General features: G+C 44.9%; 1 long non-coding RNA gene across 1 annotated transcript; it reads right to left on the bottom strand.

Moving 5' to 3' along the window:
* Positions 1–43: 43 nt before the first annotated feature.
* Positions 44–15,640, bottom strand: LOC122550875. The gene is made up of 4 exons (XR_006311966.1): positions 15,505–15,640; positions 1,563–1,636; positions 1,241–1,292; positions 44–287 (listed from the first exon to the last, which is right to left on the bottom strand). It is a non-coding gene; the product is annotated as an uncharacterized LOC122550875 (long non-coding RNA).
* Positions 15,641–16,228: the final 588 nt, after the last annotated feature.

Raw genomic sequence — 16,228 nt, 5'->3', positions numbered from 1 at the left:
TACTTTGATTATTTTCATATTCCTGGCATGTTTTCAATTTATCTTTAACCCAGAGCACTATAAACAAGGTGTTTCATTTGGTGTTTATGTGCCTCTCATTTATACTTCCATCAATAATTTTCGGATCTTACCTGCTTTTTCCAACAAGCAATTTCAAGAACTATAGCAACTAACACCAAAAGGCAGCCAACAGCAATCAGGACGTACTGCAAGTATTCCAAAATAGTCGGCACCAACACCAGGAAATTATAGAAAGTTTGCAGAGGTGCACCATCGATGTATCCTGTCTAAAAAACAAAAATGACAAAAAAGATTAAATTTGCATTACTTCAAAGAGTGGAGTATTGTGTTGAGAGTTGGGCACCACGTTACAAGATCGAGATGAATGCACTGGAGAGAACGTAGCATGATTTACAAAAGAGGTTCCAGGGATGAGAATACATTGAAGAAGTTGGGACTGTTCTCCCCGGAGTGTCGGCAGCTGAGAGGAGATTTGATACAGCATTTCAAAAATCACAATAGGACTGGTCAGAGTAGATAAGGAGAAGCTGTTCCCACTCCAAAAACAAAAAGGCAGTGATTTAAAGTGATGTTTAAATGGAACAAAGGGTGAAGTGAGAAAAACAGTTTTCACACAATGAGTTGAGGTAAGGAATGCACTGATTAGAAAAAGGCAGAGGCAGGTTCAATTGAGGTACTCAAGAGGGCATTAGATGATTGTTTGGATAAAACAGTGTCGAGGAAAGATATGGGGAAAAGCAGGAGATTACCAAATGCCAATGATGCTCGTTTCAAGAGCTGCTGCAGGCACAATAGGCTGAATGGCCTCCCACTGAAGGAGATGAGGTGTAGTATCTACAAGCAGGACATGGAGATGAGGTGTAGTATCTACAAGCAGGACATGGAGCCAGCTGTCTGTTTTTACACCCAAACACAAACTATTTCAGAATTTTTAGAGATTTTCAAGGGAATAATATTTGCAAATGGCTTCAATTAAAACCATCTATTTGTTTCTATTTCTGCTATTTCTTCAAAATCTGAAAAACTGTCAAGTGACCCACAGCAACAAAACCCCACGCAACACTCCAAAGCCCTCGCCCACCTCAGCAAGATTCAACCCAGTGAAATGAAGTTTAACCAGATTTAATGTGGGGAGCTTGTGTAGATTCCAACCCCTTTCCCACCTTTATAAACATCAGATAAGACATTCCATTGTAAAAGTACAGTTTTATGATCTCACCTCATCAAACCAAAGCAATGGCAACAGCACAGGCTTGATTTTTCCAGTTTCCCTTGAAATAGAAGATACAAAAAGTGTAATTAAGAATACATACAACTGTCTGCCTCTCTAGCAATGCACGACACCATCCTGAGCAGGAGCTTGAAAAAGGCTTTGAATCTGAAAGCTCAGCCCCAGCAACTGAATGGTGACTCAGACTGTGTGGATTTTACCCCTATCCTAGTTGAGGTGGTGAACAATATCTGCTGTTTAAGTGGAGGCCTGCTGGGTTGTCTGCCAGAGTGAGGAAGCATTGATGGTCATGTTTTATACAGGTACTCACGATATTCCTTGCACTGCCTTCACAAACAGATTTAGTTGCAATTTGATGGAGACATTCAAAGGGATTCCAGTTAACTGAAAGAAAGACATAGATCATATTATAAACTGATAAATGTGTTAAAGCTGTTACTCAAAAAGTGTACAGTTTTAATTAGCAGGAACACATGGCTCATCCAAATGTTGAAAACCGGAATCCTGGTATCTGCTGCTCGAATGATCTTCAAACTAAAAAGTGACTTCAAACTCCAATTACATATAAAATACACAACAGGAATAGGTCATTCAGCCAATCCACATATACAGTCAGAGTCAGAGAAGAGACGTGTACTCTGAGAATGGTCAGGGAGAAGTCGGGCCGGTCAGGGATAGGGTAGAGAACTTGTGCGTGGAGCCTAAGCAGATAGGGGAAGCCCTATGAGTTTTTTGTATTGATTTTCACTAAGGAAAGTGACCTTGTTGTGAATGAGAACTTTGAGGAGCTGAGATACAGGTTTGAACAGATCAAGATTGATGAAGTTGATATACTGGAAATTTTGGAAAACATTAAGATTGATAAGTCCCCAGGGCCAGACCAGATTTATCCCAGGCTGCTCCGGGAAGTGAGAAAGGAGGTTGCTAAGCCACTGGTGAAGATCTTTGCCTCCTCACTCTCCATGGGAGTTGTACCGGAGGATTGGAAGGAGGCGAATGTTGTCCCTCTTTTCAAGAAGTGTAATAGGAAAATCCCTGGCAATCACAGACCAGCGAGTCTTACGTCTGTGGTTAGCAAGGTTTTGGAAAGAATTCTGAGGGATAGGATTTATGATTATTTGGAAAAGCATAGCATGATTAAAAGCAGTCAGCATGGCTTTGTGAGGGGCAGGTCACGCCTCACAAAGTTTATTGAGTTATTTGAGGAGGTGACGAGACAGGTTGACGACAGTAGAGCAGTGAATGTGATGTATATGGACTCCAGCAAGGCACTTGGTAGGGTTTGAACTCAGATTTCTCCAGTTTCCTCATTTCCCCTCCCCCCACCTTGTCTCAGTCAAATCCCTCGAACTCAGCACCGCCTTCCTAACCTGCAATCTTCTTCCTGACCTCTCCGCCCCCACCCCACTCCGGCCTATCACCCTCACCTTGACCACCTCCCACCTATCGCATTTCTAACGCCCCTCCCCCAAGTCCCTCCTCCCTACCTTCTTCAGGCTTATGCCCGAAACGTCGATTCTCCTGTTCCCTGGATGCTGCCTAACCTGCTGCGCTTTTCCAGCAACACATTTTCAGCTCTGATCTCCAGACCTCACTTTCTCCACTTGGTAGGGTTCCCCATAGTAGGCTCATTCATAAAGTCAGCAAGTATGGGATACAGGGAGATTTGGCTATCTGGATTCAGAATTGGCTGGCTGACAGAAGGCAGAGGGGTTTTAGATGGAAAGTATTCTGCCTGGAGGTCAGTGTTGAGTGGGGTCCCAAAGGGCTCTGTTTTGGGCCTCTGCTCTTTTCCTGAAGAAGGGCTTATGCCCGAAACGTTGCTACTGTCTGGCGATGGAGTCGTCCAAGGACCTGCATGTCCTTGGTGGAGTGGGAGGGGGAGTTGAAGTGTTGACCACAGGGCGGTTGGGTTGGTTGGTCCGGGTGTCCCAGAGGTGTTCTCTGAAACGTTCCGCAAGTAGGCGGCCTGTCTCCCCAATATAGAGGAGGCCACATCGGGTGCAGTGGATGCAATAGAAGATGTGTGTGGAGGTGCAGGTGAATTTGTGGCGGATATGGAAGGACCCCTTGGGGCCTTGGAGGGAAGTAAGGGGGGAGGTGTGGGCGCAAGTTTTGCATTTCTTGCGGTTGCAGGGGAAAGTGCCGGGAGTGGAGGTTGGGTTTCTCCCGGGGTGTGGACCTGACGAGGGAGTCACGGAGGGAGTGGTCTTTTCAGAACGCTGATAGGGGAGGGGAGGGAAATATATCATAAAATAATAAACAACAAAAGGAAACCAAATTATGGCCGCTATTGAATTTGGGGGAGTTATACTATAACTGTATGCGACACCTACTTCTAAGAAACTGAGGCAACAGCAGAAAGATAAGGTTGAGAGCTGCATGAGGTACCGTTGGTATTTGCATGCACAGGTCAAATATATGTATGTAAATATTACATAAATAAATATTTATAAAGACTTTTATTTCCCCGGCCCCCTATGCCTTATCTTCACCATGGACATCCAGTCGCCGTACACATCTATCTGCAATGATGAAAGCCCCCAAGCTCTCCATTTCTTCTTCTCACACCATCCCAGCCAGTACCTACAACCGCTCCCTAACAACCCCCACCTAACAACCGAACCCTAACAACGCCCACCTAACAACCCCCGACTAAACAAACCCTAACAACCACACCATACCAACCCCCAACTAACTGCACCCTAACAAGCCTTCACACAGCAACCATCCCACCCTGTCATTACCCCTCATTCTAACCCCCTCACACTTACAATCCCATCCTAATTACACTAATCCTGTAACAGCCCATACTACGTAATTATCGTTGCACTCAGAGACTGATGACTCAGGGCCTCACAGCAAGAATCCTCCACTTGATGGGTTGCCGCTGGCTCTGTTGGAGAATTTAAATTTCTATTGAAATTTCTGAGCTGTCAAATGTAGGTGTGGCTTTGATGAAATGCAGGTATAGCAGGCTTTTTCGCCACTAACTGACTCTCTCCAGGGAGTTGTAATTTGTGCAGAAAGCTAGCAGAATGAAGACCTTAATCAATTCTATCACAAAGGTCCTCAAATTGCATTTCCGGTTTGAAACTAGGTCAGCTCAATGCTGCACCCCTGATGGTTTCTCGGTTTAGTCTGTATTCAGAAAGCAGGAACTGAAATACTGAAAGCAAACTTTATTTTGTGGTTGACCTCTGTCTTGTTAGACAATAATTTGTTGACTGAATTCACTACCTCCTTTCTATCAGAAAGGCTACACACAGACGAGGGTGACTGCATTGTGGAACACCTCTGCTCTGTCCATAGGAATGACCCTGATCTCTTAGTTACTTGTCATTTGACCAATGTATCTTGCTCTCGTGCTAACATTTTTGACCTGGCCTTGCAGCAATGTTCCAACAAACACATACACCCAAGCAGATACGTGTGTATATCTGTGTGTGCACGTGTGTGTATATGCGTGATTGTGTGCGCGCGCGCATGTTCAAAATGTACCTGCTCAAGTATGGGGCCGGGACAGAGCATCAATGGCTGACAATCTGCACTAATATCTGGGCCTCTTCTTGGCCAGCTGAGCTCTCCATTTCTCCTCATCTCCTCCAAACCATTTCCAAACAGTTGGCCTCCAGAGGTCATGGCTGTCAGTCCCTGTGGTAGGGATATGGGGGTGAAGGAGGTGGTGACCCTGAGGCCAGTCCCCCATACAGAAGGCTTTTGGGTAACCACCTGCCATCCCTCCTCCTATGATCAGGGTCGAGCCAGCACTGGTTTAGCAATGAGTGTACGCTGATGGAATTATCACGATCCAGGACCCTGTGAGTTGGTGACCTTGTCCTGTCAAGTAAAGCTGAGGATAAGTTGGAGAAAGTGAAGGTAAAAGCTGTTTGGTCTTTTGTCCTGCTGAGCAGATACTGTCCAGGTCTCAGCACTGTATAGGAGTGCATGGAGGACACAGATTTGGTAAACTGTGTTATGTTCTCTGCAGTCTCTGTTGTTGTTACTCTCTCTCTCTCTCTCTCTCTCTCTCTCACACACACACTCACTCAGCTCAGGCACAGCAGCTGCAGTGTTTGTGATGGGAGTGAGATTTCAGCATCAAGTGACAGATTGCTGGTGATTGTGGAGCGATGGGAAACTATTGACACTCTCCAGGGTCACATTGTCAATGCTGACAGATGACATAATGGCAACATCCTGGAGCATGACCTTTGCCTTCCTGAAGCTGATGGTCAAACCAAACCCTTTCTCAGCGTGAGAGAGAGAGAGAGTCTGTCCATTTGCTGCTGCAGCTGTTTCTCAGTGTGGAATGTTAGTGTAGCATCGTCAGCGTAGAACCACTCCGTGTCAAGGGCTCTGAGCACCTTTGACATGGATCTCAGGTGAGGAGTGAACAGCTTTCTGTCCATTCTGGTCTGTAAGTGACACATGACAGCAGCAAAGAGAAAAATATGCCATAATTTCAGTGCCAGAACACAACACTGTTCACCCTCCACTGCAGATGTTAAAGGTTATTGCTGACCGTGCCCATCATCTCCTTCTGGAAAGGGATCATATTGAGCAGCTTCAGCAGGAAGTCACTTTTTTCCAGTAGCTTACATGGATCTCTTCTGCTCACACGATTGAATAACTGAATGTAACATAATGGTCTCCTTTGTTTGCTGCATCTCCCGTGCAGCTACTGAACTAAAACAAAAACATGTCAATTGTAGATCTTTTCAGTTTTGAAATCAGATTGTAGTTTGAGATAAAGTCGGAATTGGACCGCAGGGAAACAGACCTTTCAGTCCAACCTGTCCATGTTTAAACTAGTCCCACCTGCCAGCACCCGGCCCATATCCCTCCTATTCATATACCCATCCAGATGTTGTAATTTTGTACCAGCCTCCACCACTTCCTCTGGCAGCTCATCCCATACACACACTACCCTCTGCATGAAAAAGTTGCCCCTTCAATCCCTTTTAAAATCTTTCCCCTCTCACCCTCTAGTTCTGGATTCCCCCACACCAGAGAAGTGTTTTGTTTCAGCAGGAGAAAGAGTCAGAGCGTAGACTAGGGGCTTCTGGGAAGGTGAATTACTAATTTAAAAACTTACTACACGAATAGGCAAGCGCACACCAAGCAGGAGCAGACACTGGCCTGCTGGGTAAGTTAGGCTTTATATTTGGGCGGTTGCTTTACCCAAAACTGGCTAGTGTCTCCCACCATCCTCTTCCTCTACCCAAAAAAAAAGGTTCTGTGCGCCGCATTGGCGAGGTAACTAATTTTTTAAAATTTTTCTACAGTCCCTTTGGGAATTCAGAATAGTGGGAATGGAAGTTAGGGAAGTTAACTATTCCTCCTGCAGAATGTGGGAGGTAGGGTCACCACTTGTGTTCCTGCTAACTGCGTCTGTGGGAAGTGCACCTAACTCCAGCTCCTCGAAAACAGTGTTAGGAAACTGGAGCTGGAGGAACTTCGGATCATTCAGGACACAGAAGGGGTTATTGAGAGGAGTTACAGGGAGGTAGACAATAGACAATAGGTGCAGCAGTAGGCCATTTGGCCCTTCAAGCCAGCACCATCATTCATTATGATCATAGCTGATCATCCACAATCAGTATCCTGTTCCTGCCTTACTCCCATAACTCTTGATTCCACTATCTTTAAGAGCTCTAGCCATCACTTTCTTGAAAGTATCCAGAGACTTGGCTTCACTGCCTTCTGGGGCAGACTATTCCATATATCCACCACTTTGGATGAAGAAGTTTCTCCTCAACCCTGTTCTAAGTGGCCTATCCACTTTGGGCGGCACGGTGGCACAGTGGTTAGCACTGCTGCCTCACAGCGCCAGAGACCCGGGTTAAATTTCCACCTCAGGCGACTGACTGTGTGGAGTTTGCACGTTCTCCCCGTGTCTGCATGGGTTTCCTCCAGGTGCTCCGGTTTCCTCCCACCGTCCAAAGATGTGCAGGTCAGGTGAATTGCCATGCAAAATTGCCCGTAGTGTTAGGTAAGGGGTAAATGTAGGGGCATGGGTGGGTTGCGCTTCGGCGGGTCGGTGTGGATTTGTTGGGCTGAAGGGCCTGTTTCCACACTGTAATCTAATCTAATCTAATCCCTTATTTTTAAACCATGTCCTCTGGTTCTGGACTCACCCATCAGTGGAAACATGTTTCCTGCTTCCAGAGTGTCCAATCCATTAATAATCCTATTCGCTTCGATCAGATCCCCTCTCAGCCTTCTAAATCCAATGTATGCAAGCCCAGTCACTCCAAGCTTTCAACATATGATAGTCCCGCCATTCTGGGAATTGACCTCATGAACCTACGCTGCACTCCCTCAATAGGCAGAATGTCCTTACTCAAATTTGGAGACCAAAACTGAACACAATACTCCAGGTGTGGCCTCACCAGGCCCTGCACAGCTGCAGAAGGACCTCTTTGCTCCTATACTCAATTCCTCTTGTTATGAAGGCAAGCATGCTATAAGCTTTCTTCACTGCCTGCTGTACCTGCATGCTTGCTTTCATTGACTGATGTCGATTTTCCTGTTCTTGTACATTTCAGGCAAAAGCCCTTCATCAGGAATAGAGCAGGAACATAGAATGAAGGGCTTTTGCCCGAAACATCGATTTTCCTGCTCCTCGGATGCTGCCTGACCTGCTGTGCTTTTCCAGCACCATTCTGATCTAAACTCTGGTTTCCAGCACCAGCAGTCTCACTTTTGCCTTGATGTACAAGAACACCTAAATCTTGTTGTAATTCCCCTTTGCCTAACTTGACTCCATTTAGATAGTAATCTGCCTTCCTGTTCTTGTCACCAAAGTGGATAACCATACATTTATCCACATTAAACTGCATCTGCCATGCATCCGTCCACTCACCTAACCTGTCAGAGTCACCCTGTAATCTCCTAACATCCTCCTCACATTTCACCCTGTCACCCAGCTTTGTCTCATCAGCAAATATGCTATTATGTTTAATACCTTCATCTATATCATGGATGTATATTGTAAATAGCTGTGGTCCCAGCACCAAACCTTGTGGTACCTCACTGGTCACCGCCTGCCATTCTGAAAGGGACCAGTGAACCACTACACTTTGCTCCCTGTCAGCCAGCCAATTTTCAATCCAAGTCAGTATTTTTCCCCCAATACCATGCACCCTAATTTTGCTCACTAAATCTCCTATGTGGGACTTTATCAAAGGCTTTCTGAAAGTCCAGGTACACTATATCCACTGGCTCTCTCTTGTCCACTTTCATCGTTACATCCTCAAAAAATTCCAGAAGATTAGTCAAGCACGCTTTCCCTTTCGTAAATCCATGCTCTGACCTATCCTGTTACTGCTATCCAAATGAATCATAATTTCATCTTTTATAATTGACTACAGCATCCTTCCCACCACGGATGTCAGGCTAAAATTCCCAGTTTTCTCTCTCCCTTCTTTCTTGAAAAGTGGGACAACATTAGCCACCCTCCAATTGGCAAGAACTGATCCTGAATCTATAGAACATTGGAAAATGATTACCAACACATCCATGATTTCTAGAGCCACTTCCTTAAGTACGCTGGGATGCAGACCATCAGATCCTGGGGACTTATTAGCCTTCAGACTTAACAGTCTCTCCAACACCAATTTCTGCCTAATATAAATTCCCTTCAGTTCATCCATTACCCTCGGTCCTTCAGCCACTATTACATCTGGGAGCTTGCTTGTATCTCCCCCAGTGAAGACAGGTCCAAAGTACCTATACAACCCTATTCTGCCAATTCCTTGTACCCAGTAATAAATTCACCTGTTTCTGTCTTCAAGGGCCCAATTTTAGTCTTCATTTATTTTTTTCTTTTCACATCCCTAAAAAAGCCTTTACTATCCTCCTTTATATTTTTGGCCAGTTTGCCTTTGTACCTCATTTTTTCTCAGTGTATTGCCTTTTTAGTTATCCTCTGTTGCTCTTTAAACGTTTCCCAGTCCTCCAGCTTCCCGCTTATCTTTGCTATTTTGTACTTCTCTTATCTTTATACAGTCCTTTACTTCCCTCGTCAGCCACGGCCGCCCCTGCCTCTCCTTAGGATCTTTCTTCCTCTTTGGAATGAGCTGATCCTGCACCTTCTGCATTATATCCAGAAATACCTGCCATTGTTGTTCCACTGCCATCCCCGCAAGGGCATTGAACCATTGAACTTTGGCCAGCTCCTCCTTCATAGCTCCATAGTTCCTTTGTTCAACTGCAATACTGACAGTTGCGATTCTCCCTTCTCCCTCTCAAATTGCAGATTAAAACTCATATTATGGTAACTATCTCCAAATAACTCCAGCTTGTTGTACAACACCAGATCCAGAATTGCCTTCTCCCTGGTAGGATCCAGTACAAGGTGTTCTAAGAATCCATCTCGGAGGCACTCCACAAGCTCCCTTTCTTGGGGTCCAGTACCATCCTGATTCTCCCAGTCTACCTGCATGTTGAAATCCCACATAACAACTGTAGCAATACTTTTGCGACAGGCCAATTTCTACTACTTATTCAACTTACACCCTACATCCAGACTACTGTTCAGGGGCCTGTAGATAACTCCCATTTGGGTCTTTCTACCCTTAGAATTTTTCAGCTCTATCCATACTGACTCTACATCTCCTGATTCTGTGTTCCCCCTCCCAAGGGACTGAATATCATTCCTCATCAATAGGGCCACCCACCCAGTCTGTCTGTCTGTCCTTTCAATAGCACGGATAGCCTTGAATACTCATTTCCCAGGCCCTGTCCACTTGAAGCCATGTCTGTTATCCCCACAAAAACCATACATGCCAATTTCCAACTGAGCCTCAAGCTAATATGCCATATTTCATATGCTTCGTGCATTCATATATAATATTTTTAATTTGTTACTCCCCTCACCCTATCAAACCCTATTTCACTTGACCATACTGTATGATCCCTTGAGTTTTCTGCTCCATTGATTCTGTTGTCTTTCTTAACTTCTCTTATTCTCACTTTCCCTTTAATTTCCTTCTTGAATTTCCAGTCTGTCCCCTCCCCCCCCCACCTACTTAGTTTAAACACACCTGTGTTGCAGTGGCCAACCTGCCTGCCAGAATGCTGGTTCCCCCCCCCGCCCCCCACCACCACTAAGGTGCAACCTGTCCCTCTCGTATAATTTATCCTCACCACAAAACATACCCCAGTGATCCAAGAATTCCTTGCTTCCCGCACCAGTTCCTCAGCCACACATTCAAGTCCATTATCTCCCTGTTCCTGCCCTCTCCAACCCGGAAAGTCACACCTCAGGTACAAGAAAGAGGCAGATGGATTACAGTCAGTGGACAGAAAGGGAACCGGCAGGCAGTGCAGGGATCCCTGTGGCTGTTCCCCTCAACAAATAGTACACCGTTTTAAAGACTGTTGAGGGGTGGTGGTGGTGGGAGGATGACTTACTAGGGGTGAGCCATGGTGTACGGGTCTCTGGCACAGAGCCTGTCCCTGTTCCGCGGGGGGAGAACAGGAGCAGAGCATAAGTCATTGGGGACTCCATAGTTGGGGGAGGAGTCTTGCCTCACAGGAGCCAGGGTTCATGATGTCTCTGATCGTGTATTTGGGATTCTTGCTGGAGGGGGCGGGGAGAAGGATGGAGCAGCCCCAAGTCATGGTCCACATAGGCACCAACGTCATAGGTAGGAAGAGAGATGGGGATTTAAGGCAGAAATTCAGGGAGCTAGGGTGGAAGCTTAGAGCTAGAACAAACAGAATTGTTGTCTTTGGTCTGTTGCCCGTGCCATTTGCTAGCGAGGTGAGGAATAGGGAGAGAGAGGAGTTGAACACATGGCTACAGGGATGGAGGGTTTTGGATTCCTGGATAATTAGGGCTCTTTCTGGGCAGGTCGGACCTCTACAAACTGGATAGTCTTCACCTGAACCAGAGGGGTACCAAAATCCTGGCGTGTGAAATTTGCTAATGCTCTTTGGAAGGTTTTAAACTAATTCAGTGGTGGGGTGGGGTTAGGAACCTAAATTGTAGCTCCAGTGTCCAGGAGGTTAAGAATAGGGAGGTCAGAAATGAGGTTTCAAGGTCACTAGGAGTTCACCGGCAAGCAGGAGGGTGGTTTTGAAGTGTGCCTATTTCAACACCAGGAGCATTCGGAATGAGGTGGATGAACTTGCAGCATGGGTTGGTATCTGTGATTTCAATGTTGTGGCCATTTCAGAGACATGGATAGAGCTGGGACAGGAATGGTTGTTGCAGATTCTGGGATTTAGATGTTTCAGTAAGAACAGAGAAGATGGTAAAAGAGGGGAAGGTGCGGCATTGTTAGTTAAGGACAGTATTACAGTGGCAGAAAGGATGCTTGAGTCGTAGCCTACTGGGATATATGGACTGAGACAGGAAAGGAGAAGTCACCCTGTTAGGAGTTTTTTTTAAATAGGACTCCAAATAGTTCCAGCGATGTAGAGGAAAGGATAGCAAAGATCATTCTGGATAGGAGCTAGAGTAACATGGTAGTTGTTATGGGGGACTTCAACTTTCCAAATATGGAATGGAAATACCATAGTTGAAGAACTTTAGATGGATCAGATTTTGTCCAATGTATGCAGGAGAGCTTCCTGACAGAGTATGTAGACATGCGAACAAGGGGTGAGGCCACATTGGATTTGGTACTGGATAATGAACCAGGCCAGGTGTTAGATTTGGAGGTAGGTGAGCACTTTGGATGAGTGACCACAATTCAGTTACGTTTACTTTAGCGATGGAAAGGGATAGGTATATACCGCTGGGCAAGTGTTATAGCTGGGGGAAAAGGCAATTATGATGCAATTAGGCAAGATTTAGGATACATACGATAGGGAAGGAAACTGGAGGGATTGGCACAATTGAAATGTAGAGCTTATTCAATGAACAGCTACTGTGTGTCCTTGATAAGTATGTACCTGTCAAACAGGGACGAAGTGGTCAAGTGAGGGAACTATGGTTTGCCAGAGGGGTGACCTTATAGAGGTTTATAAAATCATGAGGAGCATGGCTAGGGTAAATAGACAAGGTCTTTTCCCTGGGGTGGGGGAGTCCAGAACTAGAGAGGACGTAGGTTTAGGGAGAGACAGGAAAATATAAGAGACACCTAAGGGGCAACTTTTTTCACACAGAGGGTGGTGCATGTAGAATGGGCTGCCAGAGGAAGTGGTGGAGGCCGGTACAATTACAACATTTAAAAGGCATCTGAATGGGTATAAGAATAGGAAGGGTTTGGAGGGATATGGGCCAGGTGCTGGAGCAGGGAATAGATTGGGTTGGGATATCTGGTCAGCATGGACGAGTTGGACCAAAAGAGTTTGTTTTCGGGCTGTACGTCTCTATGACTCCAAGATAATTCTCTTGTCAGGAGAAAGAAGGTGGCTTATGTTAGGATGAGATGTGAGAGTTACAAGTTAGCCAGGAATGACCTAAAGAGAGCGCTAAGTAGTGCCAGGAGGAGACATGAGAAGACATTGGCAGATAGGATCATGGAAAATCCTAAAACTTTATCGGAAATAAAAGAATGACTAGAGAAAGATTAGGGCCAATCAAGGATAGTAGTGGGAAGTTGTACTGGAGTTGGAGAAGATTGGGGAAGCGCTAAATGAGTGTTTTTCGTCAGTATTCACACCAGAAAATAAACAATGCTATTGAGGACAATACTGAGATACAAGCTACTAGACGAGATAGGATTAAGGTTCACAAGGAGGAGATGTTAACTATTTTTATACTTTCCAGAATTGCTAAGTCCCCTGGACCATATGGGATTTATCCTAGGATTCTCTAGGAAACCAGGGAGGAGATTGCAGAGTCTTTGGCTTTGATTTTTATGTTGTTATTATCCACAGGAATAGTGACAGAAGACTGGAGAATAGCAAATTTTGTCCCCTGGTTCAAGGTGGTGAGTAGAGACAACCCTGGTAATTATAGACCCGTAAGCCTTACTTCAATTGTGGGTAAAGTGTTGGAAAAGGTTATAAGAGATAGGATTGAGAATCATCTAGAAAGGAATAAGTCAGTCAGGGATCGTCAACATGGGTTTTGTGAAGGGGAGGATGTGCCTCACTAATCTTATTGAGTTCTTTGAGAAGGTGACCAAACAGGTGGATCAAGGTAATGTGGTTTATGTGGTGCATATGGATTTCAGTAAGGCATGTGATAAGGTTCCCCATGGATTGCACAAAATACGGAGGCATGGGATGGAGGGTGATTTAGCGGTTTGGATCAGAAATTGGCTAGCTGCAAGAACAGAAAGGATGGTGGTTGATGGGATATGTTCATCCTGGAGTTCAGTTACTAATGGTGTACAGCAAGGATCTGTTTTGGGGCCACTGCGGTTTGTCATTTTTATAAATGACCTGGATGAGGGTGTAGAGGATGGGTTAGTAAATTTGTAGACGACAATACAGTCAGTGGAGTTGTGGATAGTGCTGAAGGATGTTGCAGGTTACACAGGGACATAGATAAGCTGCAGAGCTGGACTGAGGTGGCAAATGGAGTTTAATGTGGAAACGTGTGAGGTGATTCACTTTGGAATACAGAGTACTAGGCTAATAGTAAGATTCTTGATAGTGTAGATGAACAGAGAGACCAGAGGGATGGCACGGTGGCTCAATGGTTAGCACTGCTGCCTCACAGCACTAGGGACCGGGGTTCAATTCCAGCCTGAGGCAACTGTCTGTGTGGTGTTTGCACATTCTCCCCGTGTCTGCATGGGTTTCCTCCGGGTGCTCCGGTTTCCTTCCACATTCCAAAAGATGTGCAGGTCAGGTGAATTGGTCAAGCTAAATCGCCCAGTGTTGGGTGCGTTAGATTAGATTAGATTCCCTACAGTGTGGAAACAGGCCATTTGGCCCAACAAGTCCACACCGACCCTTCAAAGAGCAATCCACTCAGATCCATTTCCTTACATTTACCCCTGACTAATGCACCTAACAGAAAAGATGTGGAAGCTTTGGAAAGGATTCAGAGAAGACTTACTTGGATATAGCCTGGGATGGAGGGCAGGTCTTATGAGGAAAGGCTGAGGGACTTCAGGCTGTTTTCATTCGAGAGAAGAAGGTTGAGAGGTGACTTAATTAAAACACAAAATAATCAGAGGGTGAGATAGGATAGACAATGAGAACCTTTTTCCTCAGATGGTGATGGCTAACACGAGGGGGCATAGCTTCAAATTGAGGCGTGACAGATATAGGACAGATATCAGAGGTAGTTTCTTAACTCAATAGTAGGGACGTGGAACAAACTTGCCAACTTTAAAGGGCATTTAAAATGGTCATTGGATAAACATATGGATGAAAATGGAATAGTTTAGAATAGACATACTTCAGATTGGTTTCACAGGTCGGCACAACATTGAGGGGCGAAGGGCCTGTACTGCGCTATAAATGTTCTATGTTCTAAAACATCAGGTCTATTTATCCTATCCATGCCCCTCAATTTTGTAAACCTCTAGAAGGTCACCCGTCAGCCTCCGATGCTCCAGGGAAAACCCTGGCAACATCCTTGTAAACCTTTTCTAAACCCTTTCAAGCTTCACAACATCCTTCCTATAGCAGGGAAACCAGAATTTCACGCAATATTCCAACAGTGGCCTAACCAATGTCCTGTACAGCCACAACATGACATCCCAACTCCTGTACTCAATACTCTGACCAATAAAGGAAAGCATACCAAACGCCTTCTTCAAGATCCTATCTACCTACAAAATGTTCAGCCACATTCTTCAGTTTGGCAAGGGCTATGTGGAACAGAAGTTTCCAAGAATGCTCAAAGAGATGCCTCAATTGTTGTTGCAAATGCAGATCAATCTGTCAAGTATTACAACCTTTCCAACTCTTTTATATCCAGAGTTCGTTGTTCTCCTCTTCTGCTTTTATTCTCGGTCCATCACCACCCAATCCACCCGTCACCAAATAAATATGGGGACAGCACAGAGTGGTGTACCTCAGGTTGCAGAAAAGCTATGATTTTATTGAATGATAGAATAGACCGGAATGGCTGAATGGCCCACATCTGTTTCTCTTTATGTTATAATTTCTCAAATATTACATAAACACAGACAAGATGTGACTAACTACTGCAGAGAATTGCTCAATTATTCAACTCTTGATTAAGGTACAGTTACAAACCTGGGTACAGAAGGAAAATTAAAATCACTGATTAGTTACTTGACACTGCGGATATTTATAATTGGCAAGTAAATGAAAGACAGATCATTAATCCCAACGTATAACTAAATATCATTCACTACAATACTCACAGGATGGATCTCAATGAAGAGTGCATGATCTTCCTCATTGGGATTTAGTCCATCAACAGCTTTCCATAGCACAGGGTCAGCATTGTAGAAATGCGGCTGGGAGATAAAGACTTGAGAATCTGAAGAACAGAAAAAACAAAACCATATTACACAGAGCATTAAAGTGAGGAGTATTCCATCGAACTTCTCACTTGTGTCTTGTTGATGGTGGACAGGCTTTGAGGAGTCAAGAGATGAGTTACTTGCCACAGTGTTCCAGTCCTGTGACCTCCTCTGGCGAGTCTAGTTCAGTTTGTGGTCAGTGGTCACCCCAGCATGTTGTTAGTGGGGGTTCAGTGGTGACAACAGCATTGAACGTGAAGCGGCAATGGTTATATTCTACCTTGTTGTAAATGGTCATTGCTTGGCATTTCTGTGACACAAACATTACTTACTACTTGTCAACACAAACCCAGATATTGTTCAGTCTCTCATCTCTTCTTTTTTGTGCCATATTTAACCTATTAATACATGCACGGTTTCTGCTCACTCACTGTTCATGATGCATTGCACAGACTCTAATGCTCTGTGTAACATGAGACCTAAGACAACCATAACCCCATAAAAATGAGGGACAGGTGTAGACTGTTCAGCTCCTTGATCCTGCTCCATCACTCAATAGAATGTTGCGTCAGCCACGATATACATTATGTCCATTTTCATGCCTTTTTCTCGCAACCCTTAA

Source organism: Chiloscyllium plagiosum, chromosome 6 (assembly GCF_004010195.1).
Source record: "Chiloscyllium plagiosum isolate BGI_BamShark_2017 chromosome 6, ASM401019v2, whole genome shotgun sequence".
NCBI classification, from domain to species: Eukaryota; Metazoa; Chordata; class Chondrichthyes; order Orectolobiformes; family Hemiscylliidae; genus Chiloscyllium; species Chiloscyllium plagiosum.
This window is presented reverse-complemented; position numbering and strand designations above follow the sequence as displayed.